General features: G+C 44.4%; 1 protein-coding gene across 3 annotated transcripts in view; it reads left to right on the plus strand.

Annotated features, from left to right (window-relative positions):
- The window catches only part of LOC105487544 (phosphodiesterase 10A), a 661,304-nt gene that overhangs the window by 280,769 nt on the left and 366,455 nt on the right, over positions 1 to 14,080 (plus strand). The gene's annotated exons all lie outside the window — the stretch shown is intronic.

Below are 14,080 nucleotides of genomic sequence, written 5' to 3' on the forward strand. Positions count from 1 at the left end.
CAAAAAGGTTATGACATGGGATTATGGGAACTTTGAAAGCAAATTTTCGAAAATACAAAAACAAAAGCGCTTTTCTCTGTTTCTAAGGTAGAGAAAGTGATGACCCTCTTTAAAAGGGATCAGTTTGCATATTTAGGTGTGCCTATAACAGGAAAACATTGTAACGTCTTAGTTGTCTGTTTTTATATATTCACAAAAACCAAAAGGACTTTGCACTTGGCCAGTGGAGGGCTGCATTTATCTGAGAGCGCTAGGTAAGGGGTGAGGTGGGTTATTCTTCTACAAATATGATTTAGCCCCTGCTATGCGTAGCTTTGTCCTGGTAATCCAATTAGGACCAAGATACAGTCCTTGTGTCCAGGGACTCATATTCTACTTGAGGAAGAAACACTCAGGAGGCAAACATGTGCTGTAGCTTCAGAGAGTGGTCAGTGCTGCCTGGGCTTAGAGCAGGAGTGGCATCTCTCGGAGTGGCAGCGCCAGCAGAAATAGGAGCCTGTGTGTGATGATTTGACTGAGCGTCCAGCGGAGAGGAGAGCAGGCTTCAAAGCACTGAGGCAGGTCTGAGCTGGTATGTTCAGGGCTGAACAAAACTGTGAGACGGCCTAACTGCAGCCAGCAAGGAGAAAGCAGAGGTGAGGCGGTCACAGAGATTGGAAGGGGCAAGGCCATACAGTCCTTGGAAGCAATAGGTCTTGATCTTCAAGTGCTGGCAAAGCTTTGGAAAATTTGAGGCAGAAGAGTGAAGCGATGTGACAGGTAGTTTTCAAAGACCACTCAGTCTCCTGTGAAAGGGAACGCAGGACAGTAAGGCTGCTGGAAGCAGAGATGCCAGGAAGGAAGGAGCCATGGTGATGGCTCGAAGAGGGAAAGCGTGGCAGCATGGGGGTGGAGAGTGGGGGGGAGAGTGACAGCATGGAGGTGGAGAGTGGGGGCGAGAGCGACAGCATGGGGGTGGAGAGTGGGGGGAGCAACAGCATGGGGGTGGAGAGTGGGGGGGAGAGCAACAGCATGGGGGTGGAAGAGTGGAGGGAGCGCAGCAGCATGGGGATGGGGGGTGGGGGGAGAGTGTGTCAGCATGGGGGTGGAGAGTGGGGGGAGAGCGACAGCATAGGGGTGGAGAGTGGGGGGGAGAGCGACACCATGGGGGTGGAGAGTGTGGGGGAGAGCGCCACAACATGGGGGTGGAGAGTGGGGGGGAGAGCGACAGCATGGGGGTGGAGAGTTGGGGGGGAGAGCAACAGCATGGGGGTGGAAGAGTGGAGGGAGCGCAGCAGCATGGGGATGGGGGTGGGGGGAGAGTGCGTCAGCATGGGGGTGGAGAGTGGGGACAGAGCGCCACAGCATGGGGGTGGAGGGTGGGGGGGGAGAGCAACAGCATGGGGGTGGAAGAGTGGAGGGAGCGCAGCAGCATGGGGGTGGAGGGTGGGGGGAGAGCGACAGCATGGGGGTGGAGAGTGGGGACAGAGCGCCACAGCATGGGGGTGGAGAGTAGGGGTGTGGCAGCATCGGGGTGCAGAGTGGGGGGTGAGCATGGCAGCATGGGGGTGGAGAGTGGGCACAGAGCACCGCAGCATGGGGGTAGAGAGTGGTGAGGAGAGCGCGGGAGCATGGACGGGGAGAGTGGGTCAGCCAGGTAGATTGGATGCAAGGAAGCATTCCTGGGTTGGTTTCATTTTGCTTTGTGTTTTTGCTCTGGGCCTATTGTTCTGATGGGAAGGAGCACGGACAATGCAGGCGTCGGGGTGGAGGCACTGAGAACCATGTTTGGGACCTGCTGAGAGTGCGGAGCCTGATAAATAATCTGTCCAGAAGCCCCTGAGTGGACATGAAATTCAGGGTTCTAGTGCAGAGGTCACTGACAGGAGCTGAAGATGCAAATGTGGGTCCTCGGAAGATGCGTGAACGGGTCCTCCTGGAGGAGATCACCTTGGGAGGGCAGCCTCAGCGAACAGGGCACAGTGAGGCTCAGAGGGACGGGGGATGCCCGTTGTGACGGCCAGAAACCAAGCCAGGAAGCTTCTCCAGGAGTCAGTGAGCAGCTGTGAGCAATGCTGGACGGACTGCATGGGTTAAATAGGTGGAGTCCGTGGTGACCTGACCGACCGGGGCTCTGCAGTGTGGCCGCCGGAGGTGACAGCCCAGCTCCCGGGGCTCCTGAGTGCGAGGGCAGGAGTGGAACCAGCACGTGCAGACAATTCTTCCAGAAAGTTCTGTTTTAAAGAACAGAGACGTGGAAGGATAGCTGGCAGGGAAGCAGAAGTCAAGAGGGTTGGTTTGTGTTGAGTTTTTAAAAATCTGGGGCGGGGCAGGTGGGTTGAGTCCTATGAGAGGCACATGGTGATAGTCTAACAGGATGGGGAGATCTTCTCTTATCTGCAGGAGGTTTAAGAGCAAACCCGGCCCCTTTGTGTTCAGCCTTGATCACAGGGAAGGGCTGCTGAGCTGTGTATTCAAGAACCCCTAAAGGAAAAGAGCACCCAGGAAGCTGCAGACACACACACATAAATACAATCACCCACACTCACATACACCTTCACACACAGTCTCCCACACACTCACACATACACTCATATACACACAAACACACACTGTCTCACACACACACATGCTCGCATACACACACACACTCACATATACACAAACATGCTCACACAACACGTGCTCTCACATGCGCGCTCACACTATCACACACTCACACACTCACAGTGCAAGCATGTCCAAATTGGTAGCCACCTGACACGTGTGGCTGCTGTAGTTAACCAAAATGCAATGAAATTAACAATGTGGTTTCTCAACACCTTGAGGTGAGGTCTCTGGGGGATAGAGACGTTGTCCTCTCAGAAGGTGGAAGAGGGAAGCAGGCCTTCTGGGCTCCCCTGAGTGAGCTGCAAACCCTGCTCTGTGCAGGGCCGGAACTAGAGTCTGAGCAGCCTCAGCCCTTGGTTCTGAGCAGAGGAGAGGTCCAAGTGCTACCCGCCCTCCCGTCCCCTCTTCCCAGGGGACCAGGGCGGGGCTGGGGGAGCCACAGCAGCTGGACTCTGGCTCAAGGACCAGGTACCAAAATTTGGAGTCTGATCAGGATCACTGTTAGCACTATTCCAGCTACTTCAAGGGTCAAATAGGGTTTTCTGGGCTTCTCCCAGGAATTTCCATAATTTTGAGACTGTTTCTACAGGAAAATAGTCCCTGTGTTTTAAGCAATTGGCTTAAAAACAAACTTTTGGATTACAATTTTTGTATACTAGCATTCTTAGATAGGCTTACTGGGTGAACATTGTATAAAAGCTTAAGTCAATTCAAAATCACTTATTGTTTCTTTCATAATACAAGACTGTGCCTGCTTTTATTAATGAAATGCTGACAGGGATGGGCTTGGGATTAAGGCTAAGGATAGTGTTCCTTTTTTGAAAGTCTTTTGAAAAATCTGCTTTTCTTTGAATGAAACCATGTAAATCTGTTATTCATAAGCCGTTTTTTCCCCTAAAGTCTGAATGGTAAATTAAAATAGAATTTAACATCTCCTAATATTAGTTCACAAAGGATCCTTTTATCAAGTAATGAAAATTACTCTTCAAGTTTCCTTTTTTTGTCTTGGCTACTTGGAAGCTCCTAGCAAAATGTGCTGATTTAGTCATAGACTGTAAAGATTTAATGAGGAGAAAATGTTAACACTGAAGCCGTGGGGTGTCAAAAAGATAGTATTGGCAGGCTAGGGAGGAAGGAACAGTGACTGACTTTGGTTCTATTCTTATCCTTAGCTATGTAGGATCAGAAATTGACTTTATTGATTAACCTCAATAATATGTATTCATCAGAACACAAATTGGTTGACGTACAATGGCAATGATCTCATTCTAGCAACCCGAATGTTTCTGTCCATGACCCATGGAAACCTGTGTCCTGATACTGAGATATCTGGGAAGCCAAAACCGTCATCATCAGAAGTTGGCTTAGTGAACACAGGATTAAGGCAAAAGGAAATAATTATCTTGAAGGACATATTATCCACACCACAGTAACATCACTGAAATATTCCTGTTGGCCCATTGAGAACATTTTTCTGGTGACTTGCTTTTGCCTCTCAGACCATCTTTTTCCTGTACTGCAAAGCCAAGCACTCCTAGAATGTGCATTTCTGGAACCGGCTTCCCCATCAGCACTCCCTCTGCATGTTCCTGGGATGTGCTACTGTCACTGGTGCTGTGAGAGCTGCGCACTAGGAGTACGGCCACCCTTCTCAGAGAAAATTCACTGTGTTTTCCCCCAAGTTGTTGGACATACGTGTCACTGTCCCCACTGACTACTCACAACAGGAACTGTGGCAGCTTAGAATTTGGGCAAATCCATTTTTCCTTCTCTCTTACACTTCTGTTATTATTATAAGCAATCTTAGCTCTTTTTGGAGAAGAGAGAAAGTTACATTTTGAATGCAAATTTAAAAATTCCCAACGCTTGCTTTATTTGATAGCACACGGATGATTGTAATATTTTTAAAGTCATGGTATCTTTTTTGAAAAATAGACTCATATTATGCCTTTTATCAAAATTATCTTTTATCTAATTATCATAGCCATGAAAATCAAAAGAATTGTAACCAAAAGCTATGTAGTATGAATAATTTTCCAGCTGAAGCTCGATTTATCAGTTACATTTGACATAGCACAATTCTGTTACCACATAGTAATTGAATAACGTTTCGAATTCGTGAAATTTGCCTTCCCACTGCAGTATTTTGTGAAGACCTGCTCTACGTCAAGCACCGAGCTAGGTGCTCTGAGGAGCTTACTGAAGTCTAAAACACTATTGCTAGCTTCGAAGGCTGTATCTTAGAAAGCTGTACAAGAACTCCTGAGCCCCACGTCCCCTGGGCACTGTCTCAGAAGTCACCAGTGGGACCCTGGCATCTGGGTGGCATTTGTAGGCAGCTGGAGCACTCTGCAGTGGCATGAAGGCCACACTGGAAGGCTGCACTCCTTTCAGAGGAATTTAAACAATCTAGCTAGCTGCTCCAACTGAGATGGTCTCTACCTGGTCTTAATCTCACCCGTCTCAGGAGTAGAGACAACCTGGATTCAAATCCTAGAAAACAGGTTCACTGAGCCCTGCCCCCACCAGGCTCCACCTGTTCCATGCTGGTCCCTGGGTGTCCCCTGGGTGCATGTGCCTTGCTGGGGGTGCGTTTTACCACAAGAAGCACCCTGCGTGGAAACAGGGCTCATGCTTTGAGACATGGCAAATGGGGACAGCAGGGTCTGCAGTGAAGAGTGGATGACCCCTGGGAGGACACCACAGGGGAAGATGTGGAGGGCAGTGTGGTACGAATTCTCCTGTGCATGAGGGGAGCCCTGGTAGACACCGTAATGGCCCATCATGGACTGACAATGGAGTGAGTTTGCTATTTGTTTAAGTACGCCTTTTCCCCACCTTGATCAAAAAGCACAAAATGATCAAGTCTAAAACAGGAAAGATGGTTTTGCGCTTGTCTGTTTGTTTTTGTGTCTCTTCTTGTGATTATTTTAGTTCCTCACTCTTCTCATACATCCACAAAATGAGATAGTTCCTGTGCAGTGAAACCTGTTCACCAAACTTAATCAACACATTTTATTTATTTTTTGCTGTTGGTGAATCTGATTTTTCTTTTCATTTTAATGGTTGACACATTGGTGTATTTGCAAGTGTGATGAGAAGAACTGAAACATCTCTACAGAGTTTCAGTGGTGACAGATGGGATCATGTGTGTGAACTTTGCGTAAACTCTTCTTGGAAGAGATTCCATACCAAAAAAATAAAAATAAAAACAAGGCTGCAGCAGTATCTAGGTCCCTATTATTCCTGCTGCGCATTTCTGCCAAAGTTATCTCAGCTGTGTATATCCTACCGCACTGGGTTGGGCACCAGTGTTGCCTGTTGGGTTTGTAATTTGCATGGGTGTCCCGCGTGCTCCTCCTTCGTTTCCTTCCTGATCCCCAGGCTCCTCTCTCTTTGAAGGAGTACCAGCCGATCCCTCCAGTGCTGCTGCCATTGTGTGAGTCTGATCATCTGGCTGTGGGTATTGTTCAAGGACCGCAGCCAACAACACCCACAGTTTTTGCTGGCCCGGAGCCCGAGAACTTGAGCCAGTTCCCAAACGTATACAGAGTTTCTCTGTTAGGATACAACATACTGTTGTACGTGGCACGGCTGCAGCTGAGTTTACTCCCTCCTTGGTGAACGAGTGTGAATATGTTTGGGCGTGTGTACGGCAGCCTTGAAAAACGTGTGGGAAAAGAAAATGCTAGAAGCTGCACTTTCCATGACTTGGCTACTCCGGCAGCTCATCCTTCCATCCATTCATCTTTGTGACCTGAGAAGTTGTACCCTCTCTACTGTGGTACCAGCCCGCGGTGGAGACTCTTGAAGGATTTGAGAACAAGGGGAGGTGGCTGCCGGCCCTGGCTGTCCCATAGCTGATTACTGGGGGGACAGACAGGATGGAGGCAGGGAGATGGGAGGACCCATGGAGGGTCAGGTCACGGCTTAGTGCTTTTGGTCTGAGGCCAAGATTTCGAGAGCAAAGAGCAAGGCACAGTGCAATCTTTGGAGTAAATCTGCAAATTGGACAGTTTCTGAACATTCAGATGTGTAGGTTCTTACCTGTGTTCTTAAAAGGGGGCATCAGATCACTCTCCATGTTCCTTTAGCTGCACTTCTGAAACAATTTTTTGAACTCAGTTATGAGGCTTTGAGCTGATATACCGTCTCTGCTGTGCATAACTTTTCTTGAGAATGAACGAAGGAGGAAAATGCATTAGCAGCAAGTGTGAGTGACAAAAGGAGCCCAGTGGTGTCTTATCTCCATGTTCTTTTAATGGCTTTACTCACAAAACCCTTTTACACTTCTGAAATGTGGTGAAATGACATGCATGTTTTTTCCCACTCCCTATACGAAAGGGACAGGCAGAATCTAAAGCTACGATTGCAGGGCCCTGCGATCATCTTTCTCGAGAAGGGAACAGGACCACTGTCTTGGACCCCACTCCAGGTGTAGCACAGGTGACTGCAAAGTCTGAGGTACACTCATAGACAAAGTTCCCACTTTGTGTTATTAAAATAATTATTTACAAGGTTGCAAGCAAACCTGAGAACCTGGCCTTTGCAACACAACACAGTCTTCACATCTCCAAAGGCAGTTTGTTCTTTGAGTGAAATGTGCGTACTTTACCTCTAAGAGATGCCGAATCACTTTTACAAAAATGGACTTCGAATTGCATGGGCAAGTGGAAGAGCAGGGGACTCCTACCACATCTGGGTCACTGGAGCTCCCTGTAGTGGGTCACCGCACATCTGCTCCGGAGCAGTATTCAACGCTTCCCACAGCAGGTCCTGGCTCCCAGAGTCATCTCGTGTTAGGAACATTAGAGCCTCAGGTTCACATGGTTTTAGTGCAGATTAGATTGTGAGACAGCATCCTTGCAGTGCACCATGGGAACCGCAGGATCTCTTCTTCAGAAGAGGTAAAGACTCCAGCTACCCGGAGGAGCGGCAGATGGGCTGGCAGCCAGGCACATGGAGTGAGTGGGTCTTAGTCTTTTCTGCTCCTCCCTCCTCTGAATCTCCTGGTGCGTCGCAGTTTAGTACATTCACACATGGGCCACCCGCTGCCACTGTTCCTGGTGAATTAGTTGATCTTAATTGTACACTTCTTGTCACTCAAATAGATTTCTGAAATGCTGCTGAACCGTTCCTTCTTCTTTGCGGGGCTTGACTGCCCACATGTCCTCGGAAGGACGAGATTGTCACAGTTAAGGCTGTTCCTCCTCCAGGTTATGAGGGACGCTGCCCGGCTCACGTGTGGGAGATTAGAGTTAAGCCCTTAGGATCAGCTGTGAGGGCCTCTCTCAGGTGAGAAGCCCATTGATGTCAGTACCTGGGGAACAAGGTCTGGCTCCGTGGTAAGTTACAGCGGTCAGTATCAGAAGGAAATGGAGACGAGGCAGGGCGTTTTCAGAAAATTAATGTTTTACAAATGTACTTGTTCTCTGCTTTCTGTGGTTTTCTTTTGTAGTTCTTTGCAGCTGGCGCTGGTCCTTCTTGAGGCAGACCCGCTGCCGTCCCAGGGCATGTTCTGAATTCCCCCCACGATGAGGTGGCACCACCCTTCGGAGGTTCAAACATGGCTTTGCCTCTTACGGGAAAATGTAATTATAGCGTAACACAGCTGACCTAGCTCTGCCTGCCTCCTGGCCACATCTTCCTGCCCTCCCCACTTGTCCTGTAGTTCCCTGGTCCAGGACCAGACTGCGTGTTGTTCCCCAACCCATCATCTTCTCTATTACTGGAGTGGTCCTCTGCCTGTTGACCGTCTCTTCCCTTTGCTTCAGTAGCCATCATTCTTCAAGACTCGTCTTAAGTCTATGAAGCCTTCCCTAACCCCCACTCCAGACACACCCACCACACACACACACGCGCAAACATACACACATACACACACAAACACACACACACGAACACACACATGCAAACACATACATGCACACGTGCACACACAGACGCACACACATGCAAACATACACACACACACATACGCACACACATACACACATGCACACACATGAAGAGTAGACCATCCCCCACTTTATGACACCGAGCTATCTGGTTTTCACTTCTCTTGCTGTTCTGCAACTATTTGTCTCCTTCCTCTTCCAGACTATGGCTTTTTTGATGGCAGAAACCATATTATTCATTCTGTATCCTTAGCACCTAGTGCAGTGTCAGAACATCCAATAAAACAGTTGTTAAATCAAAGAAAATGGCCCGGTCCAAGCATGTGCTACTGAGTGGCTAGCATGTGCAGCATTCTCTTGAAAGAATATAAAGAACAGTAACAGTGGCAAATTGCGTCATTGGTTTTTTGTCCTGCACACAGTCAGAAGACAAAGGTATGTGCTTGTGTAATGCACGTAGCCACCCAAGACCGTCAAATGGTTTCTATCAGTTGTCGCCTGGACAGGTCACTCTTCTGCAGGCTTTCCTATTTACCCAGGAATTTGCTGCCAGGCATCTGAAGTCACAGTCTTGTTTTAACAAAATAACTTTTGTCTATCTATTGAACAGTCAGACACCTGATCTGCTTGTTCTATATATGCCAGGCATTTAACTAAGTTACTATAACCTACTAGGCACAAGAAAGTTCAACATTATAAATAGGATATTTCCTTTTATTGCAGCACTGATGGAATCCAGGTATCATGGGTATGCAGGTATCAGACATAATTGAATATCCAACAATTTCCCAACCACTGCTGCCAACCAATCTGCATCAATAAACACTTCAGATGGCTTACTTTTGCTCGTTGGTACCTATAAAATCACCAGCATGGTAACTTCATCCCAGATCTGAGACAAAAAGTCACATAAATGTTAAGTATCAACTTCTTCTCTGGAGGACCGCCGAGTGATACGAAGAATCTAGTAAGTTGCATAAATGCTATTCAGAAATGGAAGGTAGCCAGGTGGTGCAATACGTCTGTAGCAAATGTTTAGTTCAAACGTGATTACCTCTCTCCAATCCCCAAATTACACAATGTATTGGGTGATAAATGGCATTTCAATTTTCTTTCCCCCAAACTCTCTTATTTTATGTAACGTTACCTGCAAAACGGTAGAAAGAAATACGTGCATGACACAGGTGCTACTGTCAGAAGCCTCCAAGTGACAAGATCATTTCTGAAAAAAAGATTTATTGAGATATCATTCACATACCATGTAATTCGCCTATGTGAAATGTGCAATTTAATAGTTTTTGACATATTCATGGATGTATGCAACCATCACCACAGTCAATTTAGAACTGTTTCATTACTTTGAAAAGACACCCCAGGCCCTCCACCTCTCATTCCGTGTATCCCTACCCTGCCCCCTGCCCCATCCCCTTCCTCTCATCCCTACACAACCATCTTCTGTCTTTATAGATTGTCCTCTTCTGGACTTTCATATGAATGGGCTCATTCAGTATGTGGTCTCTCGTGCCTGGTTTCTTTCACTGAGCCTAATGTTTTCAAGGTTCATCCACATTGTAGAGTGTATCAGTACTTCATTTTGTCTATCCATATTCATCCATTGATGGACATCTGGGTTACTTCTACCTTTAGCTATTATAAATATGCTGCTATAAATATTTGTGTACCAGTGTTTGGTTTCATTATTTTTTTCTCTAATTTTTAATTTTCTCTATTTCATTAATTTCCACTCGAACCTATAATTTCTTCTTTTTGCTTGATTTAGGTTTTGTTTGCTCTTCTTCCTGTGTCTTAAGGTGAAGAGTTAGGTTATTGATTTGAGATCTTTCTTATTTACGAATATAGGTATTTATAGCTAGAAATTTCCCTTTAAGCACCGTTTTAGCTGCAGCCCATAAATTTTGGTATGTTATGTCTTCATTTTTATGTATCTCAAGGTATTTTCTGATTTTCTTTTTGATTTTTGACCCATTGGTTGTTTAAGAATGTGTCGTTTAATTTCCACATATTTGTGGATTTCCCAAATTTCTCCATTAGTAATTTCTGATTTTATTCCATTGTTGCTGGAGAAAATATTTTGTACATTTTGATCCTTTTAAATTTATTGGGATTATTTTTATGGCCCAGCGTATAGTCTATTCTGGAGAAGTTCTTGGTGTTCTTGAGGATGTACACTCTGTTATTAGTTGGAGTGTTCTATAGTGATCCATTAGGCCTAGTTTGTTTACAGTGTTATTCAGGTCTTCTATTTCCCTGTTGATCTGATCTTCTGTCTCATTTTTCTACACATTATTAAAATTGGGGTATTGAAGCCTGCATGTTTTTGTTGAATTTCCTATTTCTCCTTTTATTTTCATTAGGTTTTGTTTCATATATTTTGGTGTTCTGTTGTTAAATGCATATCTTTATAAATGTCAAATATTCCTGTTGGATTGATGATTTGCCCCCTCTTTATCCCTACTTTTTTTTTGTATTAAAGTTTATTTTGTCTGATATTAATCCAGCCACTTCAACTTTCCTGTTGTTAATATTTATTATGATATATCTTTTTCATTCTTTTACCTTAAATCTATTTGTATCTTTAAATCTAAAGTGTATCTCTTGTATGCAACACATAGTTAGAACATGTTTTATGTTCAGTCTGATGGTCCCTGCCTTTTGATGAATTGTTAACCCATTTACTTTTAATGTTTTTGTTAACATAGTTGAATTTATGCTTGCCATTTTACATTTTGCTTTCTGTATATCTCATGTCTCTTTTATCCTTCTACTTCTCCTTTACTACTATCTTTAGAATTGAGTGAATTTTTATTTATTTATTTATTTTTGTTTGGTTGGTTGGGTTTTTGTTTTTGTTTTTTTTTTTTTTTTTTGAGACAACGTCTCACTCTGTCACCCCTGCTGGAATGCGGTGGTGTGATCTCAGTTTGCTGAAACTTCTGCGTCCTGGGTTCAAGCAATTCAGCCTCTTGAGTAGCTGGGACTACAGGCACATGCCACCATGTCTGGCTAATTTTTGTATTTTTAGTAGAGATGGGGTTTCAATTTTGTTGGCCAGGCTGGTCTCGAACTCCTGACCTCAGGGGATCCACCCACCTCAGCCTCCCAAAGTCCTGGGATTACAGGTGTGATCCACCACACCTGGCCAAGAATTCAGTGGATATTTTCTAATGTAGCATTTTAATTTCATTAATGATTTTTTCACTCTATTTTTTTATTTGTCTGATTTCAAACCTTTGCTGTTTCCACTATACTAGGCCACATCTCCCATTTATGATTACAAGTAGTGCTCCCTATGTAAGACTCCAGCTTGGGTTGCCTGTTCTCTTCTTATGTGTTAGCCTTTATTAGGGTTATTTATTCCAATTTTTGTATTTTATAACTAGGAAAAGGATTAGAATGTAAGGCTTGCCATAGTATTTCTGTAGAGACCGAGGAGATTGCTAACCTGAGTCAAGGAGGTCCTGCTTTTCCTGTAACTGCCTCAACTCAAGCAGCCTTGAGCAAATAGTATTATTACTGAATAATCTCCTTAGGGTTTATGGGAGATATTTATAGCATTTATTTGTTTTAATAATAGGAAGATGAGAAGTTGAGGAGAAAGGAGGGATTCGCTTCATGGTACTGATTTCATAAATCCAAAGCCTGAGGAATAAAATCATATTCTGAGGTGCTCATTCTAGGGATTGGCAGGAATCAGTACTCACTACTGTCAGAAGGACAGTGACTGCATAACATGAATAAACCGGAGATGCTCTTTCTTCTTTTCTCCTGTAGTTGCAATTAATATTTAAAATTGTAGTTAAATATACATAGTATAAAATTTACCATTTTACCTATATTTAACTGCACAGTTCTGTGGCATTAAGTACTTCATATTGTTGTGCGATCATCACCATCATCCATCTGCAGAACTTTTTCATTTTCCCAAACTGAAACTCACCCATTAAGTACTTCCAATCGCCCCATCCCCCCGGCCCCTGAAAACCTCCATTCTACTTTCTGTCTTAATGAATGTGTCTACTCTAGGAACCTCATATAAATGAACTTGTATAGTATTTTTCTGTTTGTAACTGGCTTATTTCACTTAACACAAGGTCTTCAAGTTTCATGTATGTTGTGGTCTGTGTTTGTTCACATGAACTCAAATTGCAGTCTTGCCTTTCCTTTCAGCTTGAAAAACTTCCTTTAGTATTTCTCATAAGACAGGTCAACTAGCACCAAATGGAATGTTTTTCTTTGTCTGAAAAGGTATTTATTTTGCCTTTAGTTTTTCATTACAGCTCTGCTAGATGTTAACAGCCTTCCTTTTCTTTCAGCACTTTGAATATGTCATCCCACCTGGCTTTCTGGCCTCCATTGTTTCTTCCGGGAAGTCAGCTGTTCCTTTTCTTGATGCATCACTTTTCTCTGCTCCTTTTAAAATGTTCCCTTATCTTTAACTTTAAGCATTTTTCTATGGCATGTCTTTTTCTGGTTCTCTTTGAGTTTATTCTACTTGGGGTTCATTAAGCTTCCTGGATGGTTACCATTTTTCAGTAAATTTGGGAAGTTTCAGCCATTATTTATTTGAATACTTTTTTCCCTCATTTCTGGTACTTCCATGGTATGTATTCGGGTATGTTTCATGGGACCTCTCTTTTCTCTGAGGCTCTGTTTATCTTCCTTTCTTCTATTCTCTCTGTTCTTCAGCTTGTATCGTCTCTATCAGTCAGATTTGAGCATTCTTTCCTCTGCCAGTTCGTATTTACTGATGAGTCCTTCTACTGAATTTTTTGTTTTAGTTATTGTACTTTGTACTTGCATAATTTCCTCTTGGCTCTTTTTCATAGTTTATCTTTCTTTATTGATATTCTCTATGTGATGCAGCGTTACCTTTTTTACTTCTTTAATCATGGTTTCGTTTAGTTGTGTGAACATATTTACAACAACTAGTTTGAAATATGTTAAATCTGACATTTGGTCATTCTCACATGCAATTTCCTGTTGTCATTTTGTTTTTTGTCTTTTTCTCCCCAGCATATGGGTCACACTTTCCTGTTTCCTTACATATCTTGTAGTTGTTCACTTGAAACTGAACATTTCAGATAGAGTAGTTCCCCATTTCTTGTGGGGGACACATTCCAAGACCCCCCCCATTAGATCCCTAAAACTACATATTGTACCAAACCCTACATATACTATTTTTTTGTTGTTGTTGATGTTGGTTTGTTTGTTTTTGAGACGGAGTCTCACTCTGTTGCCCAGGCTGGAGTGCAGTGGCGCGATCTCGGCTCACTGCAAGCTCCGCCTCTGGGGTTCACCCCATTCTCCTGCCTCAGCCTCCCTAGTAGCCTGGATTACAGGTGCCCACCACCATGCCTGGCTCATTTTTTTGTATATTTAGTAAAGACGGGGTTTCACCAAATTAGCCAGGATGGTCTTGATCTCCTGACCTTGTGATCCACCCGCCTCGACCTCCCAAAATGCTGGGATCACAGAGTGAGCCACCGCACCCGGCCTTACTCTGTTTTCTAAATCTGGTAACAGAGAGGGGCTACTAAGAGACTAATGGGCAGGTAGTGTCCATCTATATGCTG

Source organism: Macaca nemestrina, chromosome 5 (genome assembly GCF_043159975.1).
Source record: "Macaca nemestrina isolate mMacNem1 chromosome 5, mMacNem.hap1, whole genome shotgun sequence".
NCBI lineage: Eukaryota > Metazoa > Chordata > Mammalia > Primates > Cercopithecidae > Macaca > Macaca nemestrina.